Raw genomic sequence first — 26,964 nt, 5'->3', positions numbered from 1 at the left:
GTAATGCCAAGATTAACAGAATGTGGAACAGGATTCTGCAATCCATCACTACCTCCCTCTCAGCCGGAGGTGGGGTTGTCGAACAGATGTGTCGGGATTTCTGCAGAGAAAGGAAAAAGAACCTGGACAAACACAAAAGGAAAGCATGCTTCATTGAAGGGTGTCTTGAGAGAGGGTGGGTTGAGAAGGACTCTGCTATGCCACTCAAACTATCCCCAGTCAATCAGTCCCTGGGACATTATCTACTCATGTTTTTCTATTTGGCACAAGGTACAAAGTATCTGAGGGAAGCATCACAACAGAAGGTATTTTATCCTTCTGTGTATCAAGTCTGTCTACAAAGCAAAACGAAAAGTAGTCTGATTCCCAGTATTTTAAGACGTTTTTATCTCTGATTTTGATGCGTGACGCACAGCCTTCACACTGATTGTAGATTTCTGTTTAGTCCCATGGATATAAGTAGGCCAACAAGGTTTTATGAACTGTGTCACCGTAAACTCAGAAAGAAACTATGTATGCAGAGTGTATAGAACAAGCTCACAGAAACATCTCAAGGCTTCCTCTGTCAAGCTCAAAGATGGATTTATTTTTTTTTTTTTACTTGAAGGCAACATGCCTTCAGAACTAGGGAACTTAAGAAGTAGCAGGTCAAGGTTAACATGGCAAGGCACTGCTAAAGAATTAAAAGACCAACTTCCAATGTATTGGACAAATTGGTATGGTAGGTTTCATATATTGATTACATATATTGCTATGTCTGGAGTCAAAGATTATTCAGGAAGTTGATTAGAAAATGTACCTTTCAGCCATATTGCTTTCAGCTTATCTAAGCCTGACACTTCAAGCCGTGGCTATGCATAATGAGGCAGAAAAGTATTTCTGGCGGATTTTATTAATTTGCTTCAGATAGATGAGTTTAACTAAAAAATAAAATGTTCAAATATACACCATCTTGGTCATTGCTGTTTGCACTTTTCAAGCACTTGGTATGTCTTTCCTTTCAGAGGCTTGTCATTTCTGGGTGTCAAAGAAATATGAACATACAAAGCTTGGTGAAAAATTGTAAGTAATTATTAGGAGTGGAAGTTGGGAAGGAGGAATTTAATATCACTTCTGTATTTTCTTTCAGAATATGAAAGGGACAAATGACAGCAAAGGAAAGCCGTCTCTCTTGCTGGAGTGGTAATAACAGTCCCAGTGGGGCATAGACTCAGCAATTTGAAAACTCTGAAAAAAACAGAGTTCAAAATCTGTGTATTACAATATTTCAGATTAGGCTATTCATTTCCTGTCTGAAAGTCAGTATTTCTTTCTGCCTGGCTCCTTGATATGGACTACTTTCCAAATAGTATCCATCTGATTAATGATAGGATTTTTTCATCAATGTGAATAACCAAATTAATTGTGAAAGCAGGATCGTTGTTATCTTCAGGTAGTAGTGGAATTGGATATATTACTGTTTGCACATCTCTAGAACCAATCCCATTATGTATAAATTGGAATTTGATTTAAGCACCTAATTTATATATATAAGACTTTAAACCAAGACTTTGGTTTAAATTTTCAAGCCATGATTAATAAATCTGCCTAGTAAATCAGTCTTTTTTAACAAATAAACTGGTTGCATAAAATACATCTTAATACCCAGAGTATATGAAGTCCTGACTTATAAATCACAGATATGACTTAAAATCAGTCATATTGCTTATAAATCAGCAATGCTACTTTTAAAAGTGCCATGTTTCTGAAAAAGGTGCGAGACAAATATTCCTTACTTTATATATGTATATTTAATATAGGTATTTAAAGTGAAAGCAATTATAAAGCTGCTTCTAAAATGGTTATTTGAAAAACAGCACCTTAAAGAGATGATAGAGCAGAGGGGAAATTTTATTGGTATTCATAAATGTGCACCTTGCCATTTGTAACTGTCTTTGTACTCTCCCCTCTGCACAGGCTGCCTATCAGAGTTGTAGTATGCTGTCAAGATTGCTGCAGGTCTGATGCTTGTTTTTCTCCTGTTTGCTTTTTTCAAATATGCCGTTGCCAGTCTTAGTAACAAGAGATGGACTGCTTTAGTTTATTCATTCCCACACGACAGTTTAGTGGTTGGGGCTAAACCACAGTTTACAACCTCCAACTTTGAGTAAATGGAAAAAGTGAGAGGAAGAGATTAATAGATTCTTAAAAATACTAACAGTAAGAAATTTTTCTAATATTCTTCAGTGAGTTTCTGCTTTACTTGGTTTTAGTAGGAGCATTTATGAATGATCCCTTACCCTTCAGTCAGCTACTCAAAGAATAAGTAAAATACCAACAGAGCTGACTACAGTGTACATAGGAAAACTCAGTCAATTCTTTCACTAAAGTACTTAAACATTTGGGTTTGGAGTGATTTGGGTTTGTATTTTGGGTGATGGCTTTTTTGTGTTTGGTTTTGTTTGATTATTTTTGAGGAAAAGAGAGCTGCTTTTGCATTTAGTAGGAAATAAGTGTATAAAGCACCACATAAAACTATAATTTAAAATTACTTCAAGTTAAGATTGTATGAGCTAAATATAATCTTTAAAATGCTTTCATTACTCTTCCTTACAGTTCTGTATACTAGTTTTCCACTCTCAAATGTTGTAAAACTTTCCATATACAGAAGCAGAGACTTTCTTTTCTTCTCTCCCATCTAAACTCACAACATCTCCTGCAAAGCTCAAAACTGATGAATTTTTCATTTGAGATAGGAAAGACAGGTTCTCATCTTCATTCATTCTTCACGTCTCCCGTGCTGGACTGGCACCCTGACCAGAAGGCTACTAGAGGAAGTAGCAGAGAGAAATAAATGCTTTTCAATTTTTCCTGCTTTACTTTGCATAGATATTATATTAATATATATATTTACACATTAATTAAAGGTATAAATTAAGGTATTATATTAAAATATACATTTATATTTAAAATATATCCTCTGACAAAAGTAGATCTTTGGGACAGACACATATGGTGTGCTCTAGCTTTCTCTTTCTTTCAATAAAAATTCTAAAGCACCATTTCTTCCTTTCTATAACTAGTGTTCTCAATTGAAAAGTTTAAATTAATTGAAAATTTCTGCCAAAAAAAAATTTGCCAAGAAAACTCACATCCTAACAAGCTTTTCTTTAAAGCATGTTCCTGCTTACAGATTTTTTTTCTTCCTTTCATATAACTAAAACTAAAAACAAAAAACAAAAAAGCTTCTAATTTTGGTAGATTTTTGCTACAGTATTTAATCTGTCAGTTTTATCTCTTCATATCCTTCCTTCCTTCCTTCCTTCCTTCCTTCCTTCCTTCCTTCCTTCCTTCCTTCCTTCCTTCCTTCCACTTTTTATAATGACAGTGAGGAGTCTAATAGCCAAGTTCTCAGTTTACCTTGGTCAGTAATTCTCTATTTTGTAGGCACACTTGTTGGTGTAATATTTTTCCTGCAATTATTATCTGGGAGACCAGGTGCAAAGCTGATATTACTATCAACTTGGAACTAAAGAAATGGAATTGAATAGACAAAGTTTAACCATTATTTTTTTCTATTTAGTGTGATGATATGTCACTTTCACTGCAATGGTGCAAGGGTATAAACAAATCTAAGTTTTTAAGAGAGCTCATAAACCCAGCAGAGATCTATACTGACAGAACAACTATCTTTCCTGTTTTTCCATGATCCTGTTGCCAAGGCACTCACAAAATACCATAAATCTGGTGTGTGTGTGTGTGGGGGGGTGTGTGTGTGTGTGTGTGTGTGTGTGTGTATGATCCATGTCTTTCTAGTTACTATGCTTATCCTCCCCATGCCTCAGTATCTCCTTTGTACAATGTAGATTACAATGATGTTATGTCTTTATTTTTTTTTCCCCTCCAGGCTTTATTTTATCCATCTTGGGTTTTTTTATGATCTGGTTTTGGCAATATCCAAAATATCTTGCCCAGGTCCCAGATATATTGGGCACATTGCCTTATAAAGGGGATTCCTGGTCACAGCTGCATCTCTGGTTTCTACAGGAGAGACAATAAATAGCAATAATCCTACACTGTTGGGTATTTTTTAATGAATTTTGTGTTATTGCGGTCAGAAATCATTTCCTATATCAATACACCATACAACAAAAATAAATATTGCAAACTTGGGAAGTAAAAGAGAGGAGCAAACACAAAGCCAATATATGACAAGTTCACTGCTAAGGTACTTTGTAGGGTATGTCTGCGTTACAACACTGGTGTTAAGGGACAAAAGCTGAAGGGTGAAGGAGCTGCTGGGAAGAACTTAACTTTGATGCTGTAAACATTTTGGGAGGCTTACTTTGGACTGAAGGTTTTATATCCCACAGGCTGAATGCATATCAGCAGGTAGGGCCTGTTGGGTGCACTCCTGCTGCTCAACTTCCCTTGTTCTTTCACCCAGGAGGAATGAGCTTCATGTGTTCTGAGATTAACCTTCTGGTGCTAATCAAGGCATGACGTGTAGGGAAGGTAAGAGATCCATTTTCAAAAGCAAATACTGAGTATTTAGTTGAGTAACGACCTCCTAATCAAACTGAAAGAGGGAAATGAGTAGGTAGTGGAAGCAGGGACACATATCCTGGGAAGAATGTAAAGATACTGCCTGGGAGTGTAGGGATGGGATCAGGAAAGCTAAGGCACAGCTGGAGCTATATTTTGGCAAGGGACGTGAAGAATACTAAGAAGGGCTTCTATAGATATGTTAATCAGAAAAGGAAGACAAAAGAAACTGTACACACACCCCCCAGATAAGTGAGATCAGATCTGGTGACAACTAACAAGAAGTTTGAAGAACTCAACAACCTTTTTGCCTCAGTTTTCACTGGCAATTTCTCTTCCCACATCTCTGAAGTCCCTGAATCTCAAGGCAGGGACTGGAGAAATGAAGTCCCACCCTTTGTAGGAGAAGATAAGGTTCAAGACCATCTGAGGAACCTGAACATACACATGCCCATGGGACCTGATGAGGTGAAACCGAGGGGCCTAAGGGAATTGGCTGATGCAGTTGCCAAGGTATTCTTCATCATTTGAAAAGTCATGGCAGTCATGCAAAGTCCCCAGTGACTGGAAAAAGAGGCAACATCACACCCAATTTTTAAAAGGGTAAAAAGGAGGACTTTGGGAACCACTATTCAGCCTCACCTTTGTATGAACAGTACTGTTCAATATCTTTATTAATGATATAGTCAGTGGGATTGAACACACTTTCCCTGATGCCATCCAGAGGGAACTTGACAGGCTGAAAAGTGGACTCATATGAACTTCATGAAGTTCAACAAGGCCAAATGCAAGGTCCTGCACCTGGGTCAACGTAGTTATCAGTATAAGTACAGACTGGAGAATTGAGATTGGATTGAGATTGAGAGCAGTTCTGTGGAGAAGAACCTGTGCATATTGGTAGATGAAAAATTTGAATATGAGTAGGCCAATGTGTGCTCGCAGCCCAGAAAGCCAATTGTATCCTGAGGTGCATAAAAAGAAGCATGTCCAGCAGGTTGTGGGAGGTGATTTTCCCCTTCTACTACACTGGTGAGATGTCACTTGGAGTACTGCATCCAACTGTGGGGCCCCCAGCACAAGAAAACTATGGACCTATTAGAGAACATCTGATGAAGGGCCACAGAAATGACCAGAGAGCTAGAACACCTTTTCTGTGAACAAAGACTGAGAGAGTTGGGATTGTTCAGCCTGGAGAAGAAAGGCTCTCGGGAGACCTTGGAGCAGCCTTTCATTATACATAAAAAGCTTAATAAGAAAAGTGTAGAGAGCCTTTTTACCAGACTGAATGGAATGGGTGTGTACTGGCAGGACAACTGGCAATGGTTTTAAACTGAAAGAAGGTAGGTTTAGATTGGATATGAGGAAGAAATGCTTTTTGAGGAGAGTGGTGACACACTGGCATAGGTTACTCAGAGAACTGTGGTTGCCCCATCATTGGAAGTGTTCAAGATCAGATTGGATGGGGCAAGGAGGTGATTCTGCCTCTCTGCTCTCATGAGACCCAACCTGGAGTACTGTGTCCAGCTCTGGGGCCCCCAGTAAAAGAAAGACATGGAGCGGTTGGAGCAAGTCCAGAGGAGGGTCACAAAGATGATCAGAGGACTGCAGCACCTCTCCTATGAGGACAGGCTGAGAGAGTTGGGCTTCTTCAGCCTGGAGAAGAGAAGGCTTCAGGGAGATCTAATTGCGGCCTTCCAGTGCCTAAAGGGGGCCTACAAGAAATCTGGAGAGGGACTGTTTACAAGGGCATGGAGTGATAGGACAAGGCGTAATGGCCTTAAGATGAAAGATAGTAGGTTTATATTAGACGTAAGGAAGAAATTCTTTACTGTGAGGGTGGTGAGACACTGGAACAGGTTGCCCAGAGAGATTTTGGCTGCCCCCTCCCTGGAAGTGTTTAAGGACAGGCTTGATGGGGCTTTGGGCAACCTGATGTAGGGGATAGTGTCCCTGCCCATGTCAGGGGGGTTGGAACTAGATGATCTTTGAGGTCCTTTCCAACACACACCACTCTATGATTCCATATTGGAAAAAGTCATGTATCTTTGAAAACATTTCTCTGATTCTTTATCATCAGCAACAGTAAGTTAATACTTCACACATTATTTTAATGCTGTGGGAACAGTCTCAGCATCAAAGCTGAAATGCAGCACCTTGAAACTAAAGGAGACACTTCACTCAGTAAACTGCAATTTCATGATTTCTCTAGATATCTATGAGAAGTATTTAAGACATGAATGTCATAAAAAAATAGGAACACCATACAAAATAGGGGCCTTTCATTAGAGCAGGAAGCTTACTGACTAGTACTTCTTACCCTTTGTTCTCCCACTTTTTTAGTCAAAAGATTCTGACCAATCTGTCAGAGAGGAACTGGTGTTTCTACAGATAATTGTGACTCTAGCTCGTTGTTTTCCATTTCTGTTTTGGTTTGTGGGGTTTTTGGTTTTGTTTTTTTCCACTGAGCAGTTTTAAGGCTCGAGAAAAAATGTTGTTATGCCCTCTTAAACATCAATACAGCCATTTGTATTGTATTTTGTCATTGAGGATTGTCCTGGGTTTTGGCTGGGATAGGGTTAATTTTCACAAGATGCTGGGATGGGACACAGCCAGGACAAGTGACCCAAACTAGCTAAAGAAGTGTTCTGTATGTAATGCCCAGCGCATAAGGGGCTAGCCAGGGAGGAGCGGCTAAGTGTCCACTGAGTGTCCGATGGGTCGTCAGGTGACAGATTGTATTGTATATCACCTGCTTTGTATATTCTAAGTACAGTTGCTGTTCTTTCCCTCTTCCTTTGCTGTTCTAGTAAACTATTCCAACCCATGAGTTTTACCTTTTTCTTCCGATTCTCCTCCTCATTCCACTGAGGGGGGATGGGTGGGGGGGTAGGGAAATGAGCGAGTGGCTGCATGATGCTCAGCTGCTGGCTGGGGCTAAACCATGACAAGGATGGTACACTGTCAAAACTGCTCCTTGGATTTAGATGATTAGTGAACCCGTACTCTGTACTTACCGAACTTCTACAAATATTCTGTAGAGAAAAGTAGTTGGCTTGGAATAAATCTAGAGTGTGGTTTTACCTAACCAGGTGTCTAATTTTCAGAATTATGGATGGTTGTCTCCTATTTAATAATATAGGAGGTATTCACTTTAGAAAAATGGATTAAACAGTGGTCTAAAACCTTGTCACATGCCATATGTTTGGGATAGACAGATTCCCTTTTCTCTCATGCTTTTAAGACCTGGTCATCTACCTGCATGGGTGAAAGTTTAAAAGAAATTGCATGTTGAAAATCTGATTTCTGGGTTCTTTCCTTACTAATTTTGGATACACTGCACTGTTAGAGTCTCATCTCCTGCACTCTTCTCTCAAGAGAGACAGAGTAAGTGATAGCTTATAGTGGCTCTGGATACCCTGATTTATTTAAAAAAACAATGAGATTAGAGCTACTCGATTACCTCAGACACTTACTAACCCACAGCATTGCATTCAGTTAGACTCAGTTTCTTTTCCCTGCAGGGAGGTCGTTGCTGGGCTGGGAAAGCTGGGTAGCACGTCCTATCAGTTCATGCTATGCCTGCGCTCAAAGTTACCAGTCGTGGGCATCACTGGCCAGGGTGCCTCCCTGGGGGTCTCCCAGATTTCATCTCCATGCACCTGATGATCTTTCATCACTTCCAGGATCTTTCCTTCAGCCAAGGCAAAGCCAAGATCTTCACCATCACCTTTCTGAGGCCACTTCTTTCCAAGGCCATTTCTTTTTGTGAACCCTATTTTTCAGCACCAGCTCTTCTATTTGGCATTCTAAGTCCTCAGTGTTCCCTACCTAAACAGTATGTGTGCAAACGCAAATGTGTTCAGCTTCCTAACTGGTGGTTCTCTCTCATGTCTTTTTATTAGCTGAAAGATTTGGGATGTGCTAAGTTTGCTTAGTTCAGGTGTTACAAAAATTTACAACCAGCCCATGCCAGTTCCATCTAGCAAATAGCAGGCTTCTTATTGGGAGTTTGAAAGTTCAGTTTTGAATACACACACTCACATAGATATATCCAATTATCCGCCTGCTGTTAGTGTTCACAGTTTAACGCCTACGACACAAGTATTCCACCAGATAGAATTCACTTTAGCATAATTTCAAGGAATGATACAAGTAAATATCTTCTAACAATGGGAATAATTCGATTCCCAAGTGAATGAAGAAAAAGTCACTAAAGGTCAAATAGCTGACTCCACAAGTGGAGTAAGATTATTGTTTGGGGAAAAAAAAGTACTGTGGCATAAAAATGATAACAGTCATAAATCAGAAGATGAGCTTTGGGTAAATGTTTGAAATGCACGTATTTATGCTGTGAGAACAGTACAGAAGATAACATGTATGAATGAGATGGAAAAAGAGTGCTTCAAGGTAAGCCAAAAAAAATTTTGCTGAAAATTTAAAGTGCCAGAAAGTTTTAAGAAAGAAGAAGAAAGGATGGATAAAATGTAATTATCATTGTGCTTTTGTGTTTCTTGTGTCAATTTTCATTTCACATTGGTCCCAAAACAACTGAGACAATGAGTGCTTGTTTATGGAAGATTGATTGCTGTCAAGAATAGAAATTTGGCATGAGAAGCAAGAAAAGAGTATAAAATTCTTTATCTAATGACTACGCTTCTTCATATCACAGAGTAATATTTGCAAAATGTTTAATTTGGTTTGAAACTGCACATGAACTACTCATTTTATGTTTGAAAATATTTATTTTTTATTAATCATTTTATCTATCATAGTTGGTTTTAATATATATATTGAGAAAAAAGACAGACTTTTTAAAACAGTGATGGTTAGTTGTATATGATTTTAGATTTCATACACTTCAGTGGGACACCTGTCCTTGCAAATTTCATGTCAACAGAATTCAGTGAAAAATGGAAAGTTTATCATCAGAATTAAATTCACCAAAGGCAACTATAGTTTATATAATATTAAGTCCTGCCGTATGATCACTGACAAAAGGTTCAGTTCTGTGTTTATAAATGTGTAAATTTGTTATTTTGAGATCTAAAAGCTGTCTCAGTTAGATGATTGATTAAAAAAGGACAAATCAAAACCCCAACCATAATGGAAAACAATAATTAACCTCAATAAGAAAAGTAAAATCTAAGCAGATGGAGGAACATATGCTAACTAAAAAGTAGATGTAATTTGCTGTGTGAAGAGAAATCAGTAAGACCTATTTCAGATTTTCTTTTTGTTTGTCTGTTTTACCTTAAATAAATTGCAAAATGTTAAGTTACTGTGTTGGTTTTGCGTGGCAAGGTTTTGGTAGTGGGGGGGCTACAGGGGTGGCTTCTGTGAGAAGCTGCTAGAAGCTTCCCCTGTGTCTGACAGAGCCAATGCCAGCCGGCTCCAAGACGGACCCACCGCTGGCCAAGGCCAAGCCAATCAGTGCCTCTGTGATAACATATTTAAGAAAGAGAAAGAACAGTTAGAGAGCGCTTTTGCAGCCAGAGAGAGGAGTGAGAAGATGTAAGAACATCTGCAGACACCAAGGTCAGTGCAGAAGGAGGGGCAGGAGGTGCTCCAGGTGCCGGAGCAGAGATCCCCCTGCAGCCCGTGGTGAAGACCATGGTGAAGCAGGCTGTCCCCCTGCAGCCCATGGAGGGAGGATGAGGGGGTGTAGAGATTCCACCTGCAGCCCGTGGAGGACCCCACGCCGGAGCAGGTGGAGGCACCTGAAGGAGGCTGTGACCCCGTGGGAAGCCTGCGCTGGAGCAAGCTCCTGGCAGGACCTGTGGATCCGTGGAGAGAGGAGCCCACGCCAGAGCAGGTTTGCTGACAGGACTTGTGACCCCGTGGGGGACCCACGCTGGAGCAGTTTGCTCCTGAAGGTCTGCACCCCGTGGAGGAGACTCATGTTGGAGAAGGTCGTGAAGGACTGTCTCCCGTGAGAGGGACCCCACGCTGGAGCAGGGGAACGATGAGTCCTCCCCCTGAGGATGAAGAAGCGGCAGAAACACCGCGTGATGAACTGACCGTAACCCTCACTCCCCGTCCCCCTGTGCCGCTGAGGGGGGGCGGAGGTTGAAGCCGGGAGTGAAGTTGAGCCCGGGAAGATGGGAGGGGTGGGGGGAGGTGTTTTTAAGATGTGGTTTTATTTCTCATTCCTCTACTCTGTTTTGCTTAGTAATAAATAAGATGAATTCCCTCTCTAAGTTCGGTCTGTTTTGCTCGTGATGATAATTAGAGAATGATCTCTCCCTGTCCTTATCTCGACCCGTAAGTTTTTTTTTCATTGTACCTTTTCTCCCCTGTCTAATGAAGGAGGGGAGTGATAGAGCAGCTCTGGTGGGCACCTGGCCCTCAGCCAGGGTCAACCCACCACAGTTACAAATATGAGCACAAATGCACCACGTACCCTAGTAGTGAAACAATGCAACAGGTCCAGGTAGATAAGGCCACAGCTACAATGAGCCTTAAATGATGTCTTAAGTGTATTGCTGAACTGACAAAAGAAGGTAGAAAAGATGTTTGCTGTAGCTAATTAGCCTGTCGTGCCTACCAATCTCCTATTCATCAATATTTCAATTCGAACACATTCACTATTATTTTCAGCAATCGCTACTTCTAGAGTATTGCAAAAAATAATTTTTGTCCAACTTGATCAACTTTGCAGCCACCGGTACAATATTAAGCAAGCAAAATGGGGTGGGGGCAGGAAGAAAATGCCACACCAAGAAAATCCACAAACAACAAAAAAACCACCAAAAAAACCCAAACCACATCTATTTTCTGCTCATTTTGAACAAGTTTTTCACTAATTCTCTGTTGTTCTGGGGATTGGAATGATATGGTTCATCACTAGTCAAAGATACAGGGTCCAAGTTTGACCCCACTCAGACGAACAGAAAGGGGTTTGTTGGGTTTTTTTGTCTGTTTTTCAGTCTATATTTTCTAAACTACTGAATCTGTTGAAAGAGAGGGAGGAGACCAAAACAAATGAAAAATTAGTCAAATTTTCACCTGTATCTTGGCAAAGATTTTGGATGTAGATTGATCTGTGAGAAGGAGGGGATCATAAAACACTCTTCACTCTCATCAGTTGCAAAAGCTTAGAGGAGCAAGAAATACTGGATATGTTAATTCTTGTAATTTAATTAACACTACTGATTTCCATTACCATCCTCCTCACACTTAGCAGCTACACATTCATCTCTCACCTCCAATGAGAAATGGATACCTTTAGGAAAACGATTAAAAAGTCAAGAGTTGGAGCCCTGCGGCCCATAGTTATGGGCCCATGCTGATTTCAATGAGCAATTAGAAACTGTCTCTGTTATGCTACCCTGTGTACACATTTTTATGAAGTGTATAAATCTTACTTCAAGAGATTCACAGTGAAATTATTTGTGTGGAGTATTTCTTCTCCAAAGCTAGCTTCATTGTTCTATTAAATAAGTATTGAAAATTCCTTTGCAAAGGGTCATAAAACCTTAGCATGATATAGTGTTATAAACAAAACTACCAGAATGTGCAGTTCTGAAACTACTCAAAATCGAAGAAATTCAGTATTAATCAATAAAGTTAGGAGCCCTGTACAAGAGAGTTTCAAACATGTTTCTCCTATGTGAAACAACAGAGCTGACACCACTCCTTATATCAGGGTAATTTAATCTCTGTGAACAAGCCAGATAAACACACTTTTCTTCTTTTTCTTGTTCTTTAATCTTTGTGAATTGAAGCATAAAGCCACTCTCAGACATAATACTATTTCCCTCTACCTAATATTTTACTTTATGGGACAAACACATGGAATTGGAAGGGGCTTCCTGGCTTAACAATTTCAGACCTTTGGTATCACAGATAATTATATCATACAATCCATTCATAAAATAATCAATTTTAAGAATAATTAGTAGTTTGTTTCACACCACTACTGCTAGAAAGCTATTCCAAATCCCTGTTCCTCTGTTTAGTCTTAATGCTGGGACTGCTTTTGAATGCTTTCAAATAACATGTAAAAGGTTAACTTGATGTTGATGGAAGCAATTTATTCTATTTCTCTTTTACCTCTATTTGGTGGGGATTTTCGATTATTCTTTCTTTGAAAAATTGGCTTTAAAGCCTTCTGTAATCCAGCTGTTTTTCTGCCATTTGATATCATCATTGACTCCACAGAATTATAAAAAAAAAATATTGCTGCCAGGACAGAAATGATATGACTCATGTATGCTGGGGATTAGAATTTTGTATCTGATTTAGGCACCTGGTAGTCTATGAGGCTTTGTCTCAGCTGGCATAATTCATATATTTCTCTAGAAATATTGGTCAATCCACGCTGTACCCATGTTTGACATTCTAAATGCAGAATGATACAATAGATATAGTTCCTTATTCTGTCCTTTTATATGAAAAATATAAACCACTAAATCAATTTTTGCACTGACCAGCAGCCCCAGTCAGAGTTTACATTTCAACTTAGATTAGTGCTGGCTAAGCCAAAATCTACTACATCTACATAAACACAGTATTCTCTTCAGAACCTCTCAGACACCTGATATTAAAAGGGACTCTTTCCAAAAAGTGTTCCTATATTATATGGCTCCAGGCACAGCTATGCATTTGCATGGACATCTCTCATAAACACCATTGACAAATTTCCAATTATGTCAATGAGATTTTTAGTCTTAAAGGACTGCAGTCAGCTCTCCTAACAGCTAAGCAACATGATCTTCATCTCCTTAACAGAGTACAGAATTTTATGGCCTAAAATACCTAGAAATTCCATCAATCCATCAATCTGAGCATTATTTTTCTTGTATAAACAGGTTTGAGAAATGCATTTTACTTTGGTTTATATTTAGAAGTCTTCGTGTACTGGAACTCAACTTCAACTTCTCTTACCATCTAAAAGTCAACAGGGACATACAAGTGTTTCAGAAAAAAGCAAAGTCTGAAAAAAATAGTGTCATTGTGACTCTATTGATAAGTCTGTAAAAAAAAAAAAAAAAAAGACATAAATATAAATTCACATCTTTAAATATATTCCAGTGGTTAATTGCCTTCATTTTAGAAAATGTATTTATGTCATCTCATTTAAATTTTCTAGCTACACCTTTTATCGAGTGATTCTTGTTCCTCCTTTGTCAAGCAGATCAAAGAGCTCTCTGTCATTCAGTACATTCTCTTTGCAAAGGTGCTTAAACATTGTATTTAAGACACCTTTCAATCTTGTCTTTGCTAAGACAAATAGACAATATTTTTTTAATTTTTACAACATAAGGCATTTTCTCCAGCTTGAATGACTTGAAAGTTTTTTGGGTTTATTTTTTTTTGACTTGATAGCTGCACCCTCTCCAATTTGTCAACCACCTTTAAGAACCATCATATCACAAGTGTATGCAGAAATCTGGTACTAATCTCACTTATTCTGTACATGGAGTTAAAAGCTTTTTGTTGCTCCCTAAATTTTATTCTTAAAGAATGGGCTAGCTTTTCAGCACAGCATTATCCTGGCAATTCATTTTCAATTCTTTGCACAATATCACCTTTAAAAGCATTTTTAAGATGCCACTTTCCAAGATACAACCCCTACTCATTGAGTTGTTTGGTATATTGAGCTTTCAGTGATTCATAGTGGTTAAAGTTTAATTTGCTGCCACAATCTTTCCAGACTAAACTAGTGAGTTACCTCCAAAGGAAAACATGGGTGTGATTCTTGAAAGTTTGCTCTAGAAACTAGCCCCAAAAGGTGGTATAGATTAAACTGTACCACAACTGGCTGCTTCGTCCTATGCAGTGCTATAGCATCCATTTACTCATCTTTGTGATATCATGCACATATATATCTTCAGTTTCATGCAATAAAAATATTAGCCTGACAGTATGCAGTAGAGCTCTTTCTTACATTCATTAAAACTGAAGGAAACATACACAAAAAAATTATTTTACCAGTCCCTATAGTGTGAGGACAATTCAAGTGGGCAACTTCTAAACAGTTTAAGGATCGCTAACTGGACAGGACATAGTTATCATCTGCCTTAGGAGTGCTTTTTTTCTCGTGTTTGCCACGGATAAAGATATGAAAAGGCAATTGGATTTTCCTAGAGAACGTCATCGAGGAGTTCAAGGATGTTTCCCCATTTGAAATTACTTTTTTGAGAAGTGCTTTTCACTCATTCATTAATTCATATATTGTATGCTACATTGATATTATATAGCATTAATTTTAAAATTAGAATGCCATGTCATGCTGTCAAATATCTGATAAATGTCTAATATTATTAGATATATACTTATAACTTTATCAACAAATTTTTGCTAGCATTCAGGAGAGAAAGAAAGTTTGACAAGACCCATTTTCCATAAAAATGCATTTGCACATAAGTATATTCATGTACTTTATTCCTCAATCAAATTAATCCCATTGACGCTTTTTAATTGTTTTCCTTTGGATTGCTCTCAGGCTAAATGTTACATTTACCTGCTCATGTTACTTGTTTTGTTCATTTGTTTTTAATTGGCATAGTAAAAGACCTCTTTGATTTTCTTGATATACTCAGATATACTCAGAACAAAGATAGGCAGACTATAGGTCTCCTTAAGTTACCTTTTCTTGGTCTCTGACAGTAAGGTAGACTTTAATCAAAGTTGTTCTCTCCTTCGCCATGGAAGTAACCTCTTTTGTCTATACAAAGATTCATTTTAAATAATGCATTTTTTTTTTGGTTTGTATTTTTCTGGTTTTATTTTTCAATCCTTTGCTTAGCATTTTGATTAATTCTAGGAAATTAAACCTTCTGAAAAGCAAAGTAGATATATGTGAGGAGATTATTGCTTGAAACTATCTTGTGTATTAAAGTCAAGCCATGATCTTGTTCCCATATACAGACTAATGACTTTTATTCATTTCCCCATCCTCTCAGGCTTTACTGAACAAGTTGCAATTTATAGTCTGAACATTCCAATCACTCACATCATCTCTCCAGATTCCAGCAATACCACTCACATCAAATTTCTAATTAATAAGGAATTCCAGTTCCTCATGCATGTTTTCCAGATCCCTAAAACTTTGAAATAAGCAAGCAAAAAACTTCATTTTCTTGGACAAATTGCTTCAATTTGCTCACAGCAGGCAGAGGTTGCATCTGCCCCTCATATTTAACTTTAAATTAATGGCAATGAGTAGATTTTATTTCCACTTAGGATCAAACCTGCTATTTTAACCTGATGATATCTAGTCTTCAGTTGGTACACATTTCTCCTATGTCCATATATGTGTATATGTAGGTGGATCAGCCGGCTGTGACATGACCTGAAAACTCAGAGTTATCCTTCAAGTACAGCAATATAAATTCAATATAAGCCAGCAAACTAAACTGTTTTGGGTTTGGGGTTTTTTTGGGGTTTTGGGTTTTTTTTTTTTCCTCCAATGTCACCATATTCATCTCTTTATATCTCCCATTTCAACAGATAGCAAGCACAGGATAGACATTTAAAACATAAACTTTCATCTTCAATTCACAGTTTCTCTTTGAAATTATGCCACGTATGGAATGTGTGCAAGCTACATCCTGCTCTGAGGCTCCAGCAAACCAACAACCTACATTTCACTGAAGCAAATTGACTATTTTAATTGAAGATTTCTTTTTCTTTTTTCTTTTTTTTCCTTTTTTTTTTTTTTTTTAATGAAGATGAGGGAATGACGACTATTAGCTGTTAAAACTGCATAAAACCCTCAGAACTTTGAAACCTCATTCCTTCAAGGTTTCACACAGTGCTCTGGACCGCTGAGGATGGCATAGCTGATGGAAGTTAAAGCAATCTCTGTGTAATCCACTGGTCTTTTTGTGCTATGATCTTTTCCTAAACTCAATCCAAAGGGAATGTGAGAAATTCTCACTCCCAACCACAGAGCCTGTCTTCTTAAATTAAACTGCAGAGAATTGTGCTTCCAGCTCACAAAGTCCCCCATGTATCCACCATGGCAAAAGCAAGGGGCTGTAAAACACTTACTTATCATCAGAGGAATGGGCAGGCAAGGGTGGGTAGCAGAGCTGAGGAGTGGCTGACGCACAGGCTCTGTAGGTGTCTCTGCCAGAGAAGAATTTCGGCTGCAGTTCCAACTTAGGCAGGCGGGAACAAAATACAAAGATAAAAGTAGAAGGAAAATTTGAAAGCAGCACCTAGGTGGGAATCTTGTGTGCAGTCAAGAAAAGAAGTACACTAAGCAGAAATGAAAGTACAGCCTTGATGGGGAAGACAAGAACCTTGAACACGACTAAAAGGATGGTAAGCAGTGAAAGAATTTTAATTGGGGAGTTTCATGGCCTGAGCTTCAGGAGATAAAACTGACTTTCACAGCAGCATTCTGGAAGGATTTAAGGGGAACAAAGCAAATAGCCTGGCTTTTATCATAACCTGTGCAATGGTTAAATGGAGTTTTATGTATGTCTGTTATCTTTAGCTTTATAATGATTTTTTAAAAGAATTGGGGAGGGGCCAAAAAAAAAAAAAAAGTTTCTTCTGTGTTATGTGAAGGATATATTCTGGGGCACAGAAGGTTGTCTTTCTAAGCTGACCATGAGAGCTAAAAATATTCAAGATTTGAAAACACTGTCCAGCACAAAAATGAGGGCCTGAGTAAACAAAAAAAGCTCAGCATGGAGCATAATAACCTCCTTCCAAATTGTATCATGATCACAGTAGATCATGATCTTGTTTTATAAATCTAGTCATGCAAAAAACACACTAAAAATGGATCCAGTTTGCTAAAGTTATTCTATTACTGACAACTTAAATAAACTCCTGAATTTGTTCCCTGAAAGCCTATATATAGTGCATTTGTCATTTAAAAATACACATTATTTTTTACACTGTAATACTAATATGTATTATACAATTAAAGAAAAAACTTCTCTACTCATGACAATACACAGATGTAATAGTCTATAATGGCTACAAAACAAAGGCAACACTGGAATTTCAAGTTAATTAACAGTCTTCAGGTAGTTCGCTGACTGAATCTTACAATTATCATATTAACACACCCTGTAGTTAAGGACCTCTACTGTAATACATTTGACTTCCTAATTCATAGCTTCCACAAAGCATGCTCATGTTTCAACCTAGAGCAATTTTACTATGGATGATTTGTTAAAATCAAAAGGCATTTGAAAAATAAATTCTGGAATTATCTTAACCATGACACTGCAATCCAGAAAAAATAATAATAATAATAAAAAAATGCTACGCTATCAGTATAGAGCAGCTGAGGTCATAAAAGGTACCTTTGTCAGTGTTACACTGCTATCCATTCAAAGAAGACAACATTTTGTAAATATGTCTATGGCTGCCTTTGTTATAAAAATGACCACTGAATGCCTTGCCTGAAGTTGTTATCAGTTTCCGAATTGGAAGAAATGTTTGGATTCCTCCTTTGCCTCCTCAAAATGATGTTGTGTTACCAAGCTGCTAGAATTCAGACGACTCTTCCCTAAAGAATAATAATTTCCCTTTTCCTCTTACAATGACAGTAATAATAATTTTAGTATTAACAGAATAAAAAAGAAAGAGACCTGATCTATGACAAAGATCCTCTTATGCTAGTCCTTCACAGGAAGCTGTTCACCATCAACGTGACACCATAATCTCTGACTCATCCCATCACTATTATATGACAGTTAAATAAGTACAGCAGAATTACTAGAAGGAATTGGAGTGTTATTAACTGATTTCTTATTATATTAACCATAATAGTCATTCCTGAAGGATTATGTATATTACAGCCATTATTTGAGACATTAACACCCTCTTCTTGATGGAGAATTCTCAGTTGTGTCTGCTGCATGCTCCCCTCCCCATCATTAGACATCACTAACTGCTTCCCTTCCATCTTTGTCCTTCTTTCTTCTACATATCAACAAAACACACTTCATTTGCAACAGAAATATCTCTCTCCTAATTGAAGTTTCTAGGGAAGCAAAGTGAGATAATTTAATTACACTCCAAATAGCTACTCTACCTCAAACTGTTCAAATCTCTTTAAATCAAACCTCACATAACGGATGGAGTGCACATAATTTTACAAATGTAAATAAGTATCATGGGCAATACATACCTCAGACTAAGCTTGACAAATTAAATAAAAATTAGCTTTATAGCTCAATTGTTTACATGCAGAGCCAAACATAACATTCGTGATCTCAGAAACAGGAAGAATATCCTAAGGATAAAACTGTGTCCAGCTACTTTGAAGGCTAGAGGATGCACCAAAGTAGTTCAGCCACTTTTGGTCACTTCAGAAAAGGAAGAAGTCTGACAGCATATAAATTGTACTTTGCCAGAATTAGACTAATCAGCCTTCTTCCAGGCAATTAGCAGGTGTTTCTGTCTATCTGCATACTTACATGCCCTCTATTAGCACACTCTCTGAGCATTTCACAAACTTTAATGAGCTTGTCTAATGCAGATGTAGAACCTGTGCTGCATCTCATCAGTGTGAGATAAGCGAGGTGAGGCTAAGAATGATCCTTGATGGAACTTCAGTGTTGAAGGGCTCAATAGAGGGCACAGAAGTTTAAAAGTCTTGATCACTCATGGCTATTCAAGCTCCCTGGGATTTTCCTCACAGAACTAGAATGATAGTAAAGGGGAAAGAGACCAGAGATTGTTTCTAAGTAAATTCTTCATGAGATTAAGTTAGCATACAGATCACCATGATCTTGAAAGTTCAGTGGCACTAGGAACACAGTTCTGTCTCTGTTTTTGCAGTTGTACAGAAGAAGGATATCTACATAAGAAGCTTAGCTCATGCTACATCAGATACGATCTGGCATAATGTTCTGCCTACAAAAGGAAGTTAAGCAGATTGAGGAGACAGGCTGGAAAGATTGAATTAGTGCTATTTGAAAAGAAAAGATTCTTCCCCCAGATTTTGACACTTATATAAATTAATGAAAGTTTGTTGCCAAATAGATTTGCTGTTATATTCTCTTTAGTTCTTTGCTGTGTTTGAATATGAGCACTTCTGTGACCTTTGAGTGAAAACTATTTCTTTCTGTGGCAATTATAAATAAGAGCCTCCTAATGGCTGAATGATTATGCAGAATTTGGTGACCTCCAGGCTAGATTGCAACTATGTGTTGCACTTAAATACCTGTAACCACACACTTTCAGCAATGCAGGTAGGGAGAACAGCATCTTCTGTGGACTGGCAAAGGGTATTTCTGAATTCATCTGTCACTGAAAAGTAGGAAATACTTTATAGGAATTTGTTTCTATTACCTTTAGCAGAAGTTTCTGAAGGCTGATGATATCCCACAGGATGAGACACTGTATGGACATACAACAAAGAGATGTAAGAGAGAAGACCTAAGGCCATCGTGGCAACATATAACAAAGGACAGTTTCACAGGATAACCTCTCAGAAGCATAAAGATAAATTATTTCCTAAAGAAAGACTGAAGAAACTTTCCAGCCAAATGAAAAATGAGACATGGTGCCAAAAACGTGAAAGCAGAAAAGGTCTTTCCTGAATACTTCTCCTTTTTCAAATAAATCCTGTCATATAATGAAGGTAAAAGATGGTAGATGCAGAAGGTAACAGCAACCAGAAAACAGTAATGGTTCACACTAGAGAAAAAATAAGAACAAGAACCTGAACTAGGATGCACTGATCAAACTGTCACTGATAGGCAGGCAAAAATTAAGGAAAACTGAAACAAATGAAGATGACATTAAATAACATCATTTACATCTCTGGGAACAGAAAGAAGAACAATAATTTAAAATTGGAGGGCATGTCAGGAAGCAAGAAGAAATGAAAAATTGTCAAGCCTGAAACAGAATGCAATTAAGGAACCATTAACAACAGACCAATCTGAAAAAGTGATTACTAAAAGGGCACACAGAAGTTTGTTTCCTATGTCTGCAATGGGTAGGATTCCCAGAGATACAGTTGTCAAAATCCATTACTATCAGCTAGAAAGCCTCCCCCTCTTTTGGGATAAGGAGATATTTTTTCTCACGGATATATAAAATACTAATCTTCTAGAAACTGTTAAGTGACATTTGAGCAGAAAAAAGAGATGAAGAATAAAAGTAATGTGGCATTATTTAGATAGAGGTGACGCCTCCCTTTAAATTTTATTTGCTTTTGACAGTTTTACCTTTTACTGTTTTTACCTGTTACTTTTTACGTATTATATAAAATTAGGAGGTGCTCATGAATGGCAAAAGAAAATGGCTATAACACAAAAAAGAAGTGACAATAAAGATATGTTTTGAGGTTTATTTCTTTTTCATAATTCCACTTTAAAGCAATCAACAAAGGAGAAAGGAAAAAAGCAAAGGTCTTGAATCACTGTACGCCTGCAATACTGCAAACCCAGAAGGAAGATGCAGTCCCATCAATCTTTTGCCTAGAGAAGCACTGTGAAGGGTCAGGAAGCAGAAGGGAGAACTCATCTGAGGGTAACATATTTGAAACAATCTCCTACGGTGTCTATGCTTCCCAGAGTTAACCTAATAAGTAAGAGTTCTCAACCCATTCATTTTAGGTAAACTCCTGAAGATGCATTTTTTTTTTTTATATGGAAAACTGCAAATACAAATATAGATTAAATGTAGATCAGATGATGGGATATTGTAAATTAATTTTAAGTTCACGTTACATTGGGTCTCTGAAGCTCAACATGTGAAAACATGAATGTGAAAAGCCTGACTGTAACCACATAGGTATTTTACCTGGTTGATATGCCACATACTTTTGCGGTACTTCCCTCAAAAGTCCATCAGACAGACAGGTTATAAAATATAGAACAGGGAATCCACTGTAGTAGTACTCACAACAAAGGAGGGAACAAAACGGACCTTGATATATAGCAAAGAACATGACAATAATATCTATACTTTTCAGTGTTGAAAGTCCTTTCTGTAGGATGGTAAAAAAAAAAAAAAGCTAGTGAAAAAAAATCCATAATGAGAGTGTTTCAGAATATTGCTTGGGAAAATAGACTGGAATTTAAAAAAAAGCAGACATAGATATAGTGATTAAAATTACTAAGAACAGAAGTATTAAAGCCTGTGAGAAAAAGATATGTTAAGAAATGGCACAAGTACAAAAAGCGAGTTCTTTGCAGTCTGGGTAATTGTTAATTTTTTGACAATGGTACAGCAGAAACATGGTTTTTACCAGAGCACTCTTTTTGAAAGAAATAGGATTATATTTTATTACAACATATATCAAGATATACCTCTACAAGTAAGAACAGTGCCTATGAATAACCTCATTAAATTAATCTGCATTAATGTAAAAGACCTTAACAGTAAAATAAGAAGGAGGAAAAAGAAGAAAAAAAACTTGCAAAGTTCCTAGCAGACATCAGGAGGCACATTTCAGAGACACAATAACCATTATTCAGAGAAAAATTGTTTAATCAGGCTTATTTCTTCTTGTACCTTTCTAAAAAGAAAGAAGATGGTGTAACACTAGACAAACATAACTCACTTACCGAAAAAGAAAAAAAAAAAAAGAAAGAAAAAAAAAAAAGGAATAGGAAATAACAGTCCCATTTTGACCTCAAGGATTACTATCAGATCAGACAATGCCTCAATCCAGTACAAGCAGACTTTTACAACGGTTTCAGGTGTAGCAAAGTTTGGCTCCAGAGCTTTCACATTCTGCTTGTAAAGCAGAATTCGGTAGCATCTGGTGCAGCTGTTGTTCTCCAGATGTCTATAGGCAGACTTGGGTGGGATTCATCTACCTGACTTAGATGTTTAGTAGTTAGATAATCTAAATTTTAAACATAAACATAAACCCCTAACTTACCACTTTAATCCCTTTTTATTATCAATCAGAAGGAAGAAGAGTCTCCAGAGTGCTATTTATCTCCTCTTGGAGTGGTTATGTAACACAGGCCATGAGAGTACCTTAGATGTAGATTACTAATTTACTTGTATACATTTAGGACAGATGAGTCCCAACGATCATTGTAACTGACAAAATTTGACTGTTTTCAGGATAGCAAAACTCTAAAGGCATCTCAGAGAACATTATTTTGGTTGACAGAACTGACTTGGGCAAAACTTGCTCTTTTTTATGATTCCTGTGCTTTTAGGTTTCTAGTAACGTTATGATAAATTATTTCTTAAATACACCACAAGCTAGTTTACTACAACTCCTTCTCCAGCTCTTTCTGCATTGCAAAAAAAAGTATTCCTGGCCTTCTTTTTGCCCTTTTTGGGCTTCTTAAACAAATATTGATTCAATAAATAGAAGCTGGTAGTCCTGTTTCTAGTAAGTACATCATTCTTGTGAAATTGAAAGAACTTTGACTTCTTCCTCTTACCTACAGAGAAGTTATCTGTATTTATTTCCTTATCGGTTCAAGCAGCCTAATGTGTAGTTTGCTGGGGGGGTGCTCTGTGAACTACCATTCCCAGAATGCTTTCCTGGTGCCATGCCACATATCTGTCCAAGTGAACTCAAAACAACTTGTGAATGTGTAAACTGGATAACTCAATTTGCTGCCATCCAATTTGCACTTGCAAATGTCAGTTTGCCTGTAGAAACGCAGATTCTTACACATGTAATATTTGCATCTACACGTTTTGAAAATTTGCCTCTAGGCAGACAATCACATTAACCCAGAGCAAATTGTTCCTTTTCTTAAAAGCAAAAAAAGTTACCAAACCTTCAGATGAAAGAGACACTTCAGCTAAAGGTCAGGAAATCCAGCTGTAATTTGGCTTTAACTAGTGCTTTAGATCTCAACTTTAAATTCTAATTAAAGATTGAGGTAGAAGTATGAAATTCTAATGAGGAAGCTGTAGGCTATATTTTTCAGTGTTACATCATGTCCTCTGTTATTTCTAAAAGCAGAATATCATTTTTGTATACGTAGCATAATTTTAGGGCTTGTTTTTCTTGCAGAGAGGAATGCGGAAGTTCTGTTAATAATACCTGACTACTGATAGACAGGAAAAAACAAATCAGCATATTCTGTTATTTAATTATATTTTTTATGCATTTTCTTTTTTAAACCAGTTTTTGGAAATTCTAGGAACTGACTTGTATTTTTAGTCATAGTTTGTCCTTTTCTGAAGGCAGAGCAATCTGATCTCATTGTCCTGTTGCGATTCTTCCTGTTTCAGGCCCTACATGCTGACTAGTAATCAAAAAAAAAAAAAAAAAAGGCTAAGTTTGCCATTAAAACTTGGCTCTATGCTAAGAAAAATAATTACAAAACTGTTAGCTGGCATTTCAGCATTTCATTACACACTGACCAAGCCTGACTAATGCTGGCCACTTTGTCCAAGGCTCATGCAGATTGTCATTTATTCCTTCTATTGGCTTTTGGTTTTGTAGCTTTTGTTTAGGCACCTGTTGACTTGATAGCAATGCAGTCTACATTCTGCAATTCATCAGTCTCTGAAATGCATTATATAATCTAATGACAGAGAAGTTGCATCATTTAACATTTCTATGTAAAGACCTTTGTTCTACTTTTGCCACCAGCCTTTGTCATATAGCCAAATTTGCTTTCTTATTCTTTCCAAATATTCAAAGGCAGGTACCATTCATTCAAATTCCCAATTGCTGTAGCAGGTTTTAAATGATGCTTAAATGATTTGTAGCTTCTTATACTCATCCATCATATCAAGAAAGCCACATTTTGCCATACTCACTTTCAATATCTTAAATACATTTCCTTCTTAGAAACTGAAGGACTAGCTTACTTCACCACATCATTCTCTCGTATTTCACTCTGTCTCAGAAGCAAGATGGTATGACTTGAGCCATAAAATCGTCTATTTTGAATTACTGTAATCTTGAAGAATTTCATATTGTTCCAATCATACTAACAACTGGGCTTTATTTTCTGACTTAGCAGTTTAATTCTTTGATTTGCCCCAGATGTACCTGGGCAAGAAATATGTCTTCTTAATATTCTATCAGTTCTTTGATTCACTGAAATTAGCACATAACTGGCTTGCTACAAAATCCAGTTTGTGCTGCCAGTGTTAGGCATTTATTCCTTATGATCTGATCAGTACAGGATAAAATCTGGTTTTTGCCCTGTTTCACCTCTTTCTTCCTTGTGATTTATTTGGAACCCTCATGAAATATTGGGCACCCCTTCAAAGAGGAAAAATAAAGCTGTAGGATGTTGACAGACTCTGTTCTCTTAGGTTATGAGTTACTTTCATCCCTGTCTGATATCTTTGCCACCAGAAATTATTTTCCTGAACACAAAACATCCTGCTGCTGGAGTCTTGATGATATTCATTGTAGTTGTTTGAAAATACTCAACACTGGCTTCTTCACAATGATTGCCAAGGATCTGTAATCAGATTGCATGTCCAGCTTGTGCCTGGAGCTGAATGGCTTGAATTTTTCTGTTCAAAGAAGCACAGCTAGTAGTTGTTTCTCTACCTAAACTTTTGGTTGTTCTGTGCTTGTTATTACTCCACTGGCCAATCACCGCTGGTTGGCCTCCTTAAAAGACACAATTTTATAACTTCAGATGATTCAGGTGCTTAGAAATTAATGAATAAATTCCTGTAAAAATGTTTTCTTGCTTTTTTTAATTTTTATTTTTCCTGAATTCAGCATTGTGTTATTGCTGCTATTATCACAACAGTTCACAGGATTTTAGAGATGTGAGAGGACTCCAAGGGGCTATAGACCATAGCAGGTCACAGGAACATCCCCAGTTTCACCAACAAGATCTGCCACGCCTCTGTGATTACTGAAAGACTTCAAAGAAGTTCATAACTACTAGCAGTGGATGAAGGTCAAAGTCAGGGATTCCTTGAGGGAGCATGATCTATGAGACCTGACAGACCGTTTCTCAGTTCTCTCCAACTTTTTTTCAGGTATTTCAATATTCTGTTCCTGATACCTCTTTAGGGCTATTCACAGCTTGTTCCTGATTCAATGATGCCAATTTCCTGACACTTTCTCCTGCAAAATAATGTATCAGCCATAATCATAGTATTACATAAAAGAGCAAATTGTAGGCTTTGAATGGACTTCAAGCCAGGAAAACCTAGAGTGATTCAGACGACCAGCAAAAAAAAAAAAAAAAAAAAAGTCCAATCATATGTCTAAACTTGTAGGATTTGAGATGGCCTAGGCTTTCCCAATTAGCATTGTACTATGCTCCAGAAAAGCACAGGTCTTCAATAATCCTCTCTGCTGATCCTAGGGGATGCCTTAGATACCCTGTAATTCTCATCTGTGTTTATCCAACTAAATCAAGCTGTAGTTCTTATGAACAGGAGCTTAAACATCTTTTTTGCATTTGAACATCTACATGTATGCATCAAATTTAGGTGTCTCCATGTGAATCTGACTCCCAGAATTTTCACCAGATCAAGGTCTTACTATTGCACTAGTCATATCCCAAATGCCTACAAGCTTTTTGTATACCACATATACTTTACCAGTGATTCTTCTAACATAATATTTTTAATGTTTAAATGATCAATGAGGAAAGTAAGAAGCTTACTGTGTGTCTTTGGATCCTGATACATTTTTTTTTATTGTTATGGGATTTTTTTCCTAAGGCTATGTCTGCACAAGGTACGGACCACAGTGCAGAGCTCGCATTTTTTTGAAGCTGGTATGTTTGTATTACCACAGTGCTGCATCCATCCAAAAGACTAAGTCATCTAAATTGCTTTCAAGGCCCAAGTGAATACTATGCTCCATGGATGTAGTAGTTCAATGCAGTGAAAGCTTTGGGGAAAGCATTGACACTATAAATCATCTCGGATCTGCAGCTTGTATAGTGTCCTTTTCACAATATAAGTAAAAGAACTGAGGAGGGGAAGGCAGATATTTTCTGAGATGTTACTGATGCTCATGTCAACAGGTGAAAGACTTTAAATGCATTTTTTCATGCAAAAGCCAGATATGAAGCAAAGCCTCCCTAGATGAAAACCAGCAGAATTTAAAGTCACCACTATGGTCTATATGCTTTGCACTTCAATAAAGTAGGTCAGAAATTATTTAAATATTGTTAAAAGAACCAAGATCATTTCTATGAACATTTGAAACATAATTTTGTAATTGTCTCCTAGCACTACCAAATTACGTTGGCATACTAAAATGAATCCAGTGGAGAGCCACCAAAATGGTTAAGGAGCACATAAAGTACAAGAAGGGTCAAAGAGAATTAGGTTTCACACATACAATCACATAGAATCAAGGTTTGTTCAACCTTTGGAAGGCAAAGGGGAAATTCTATTACTGTCTAAGACTGCTCTCTAAGAGGGTGTAGATAAGGTGGGGTTGGATTCTTCTCAGAAGTACACAGAATAGAATCATAGAATCATTTACATTCTAAAAGACCTTTAAGATCATTGAATCCAACCATAAACCCAATACTGCTAAGTCCACCACTAAACCATGTCCCTAAGTTCTACATCTACATGTGTTTTAAATAC

The sequence above is a fragment of the Balearica regulorum genome, chromosome 1 (genome assembly GCF_011004875.1).
Source record: "Balearica regulorum gibbericeps isolate bBalReg1 chromosome 1, bBalReg1.pri, whole genome shotgun sequence".
NCBI lineage: Eukaryota > Metazoa > Chordata > Aves > Gruiformes > Gruidae > Balearica > Balearica regulorum.
The sequence above is the reverse complement of the archived record's forward strand: the minus strand, read 5'-3'. Positions refer to the sequence as shown.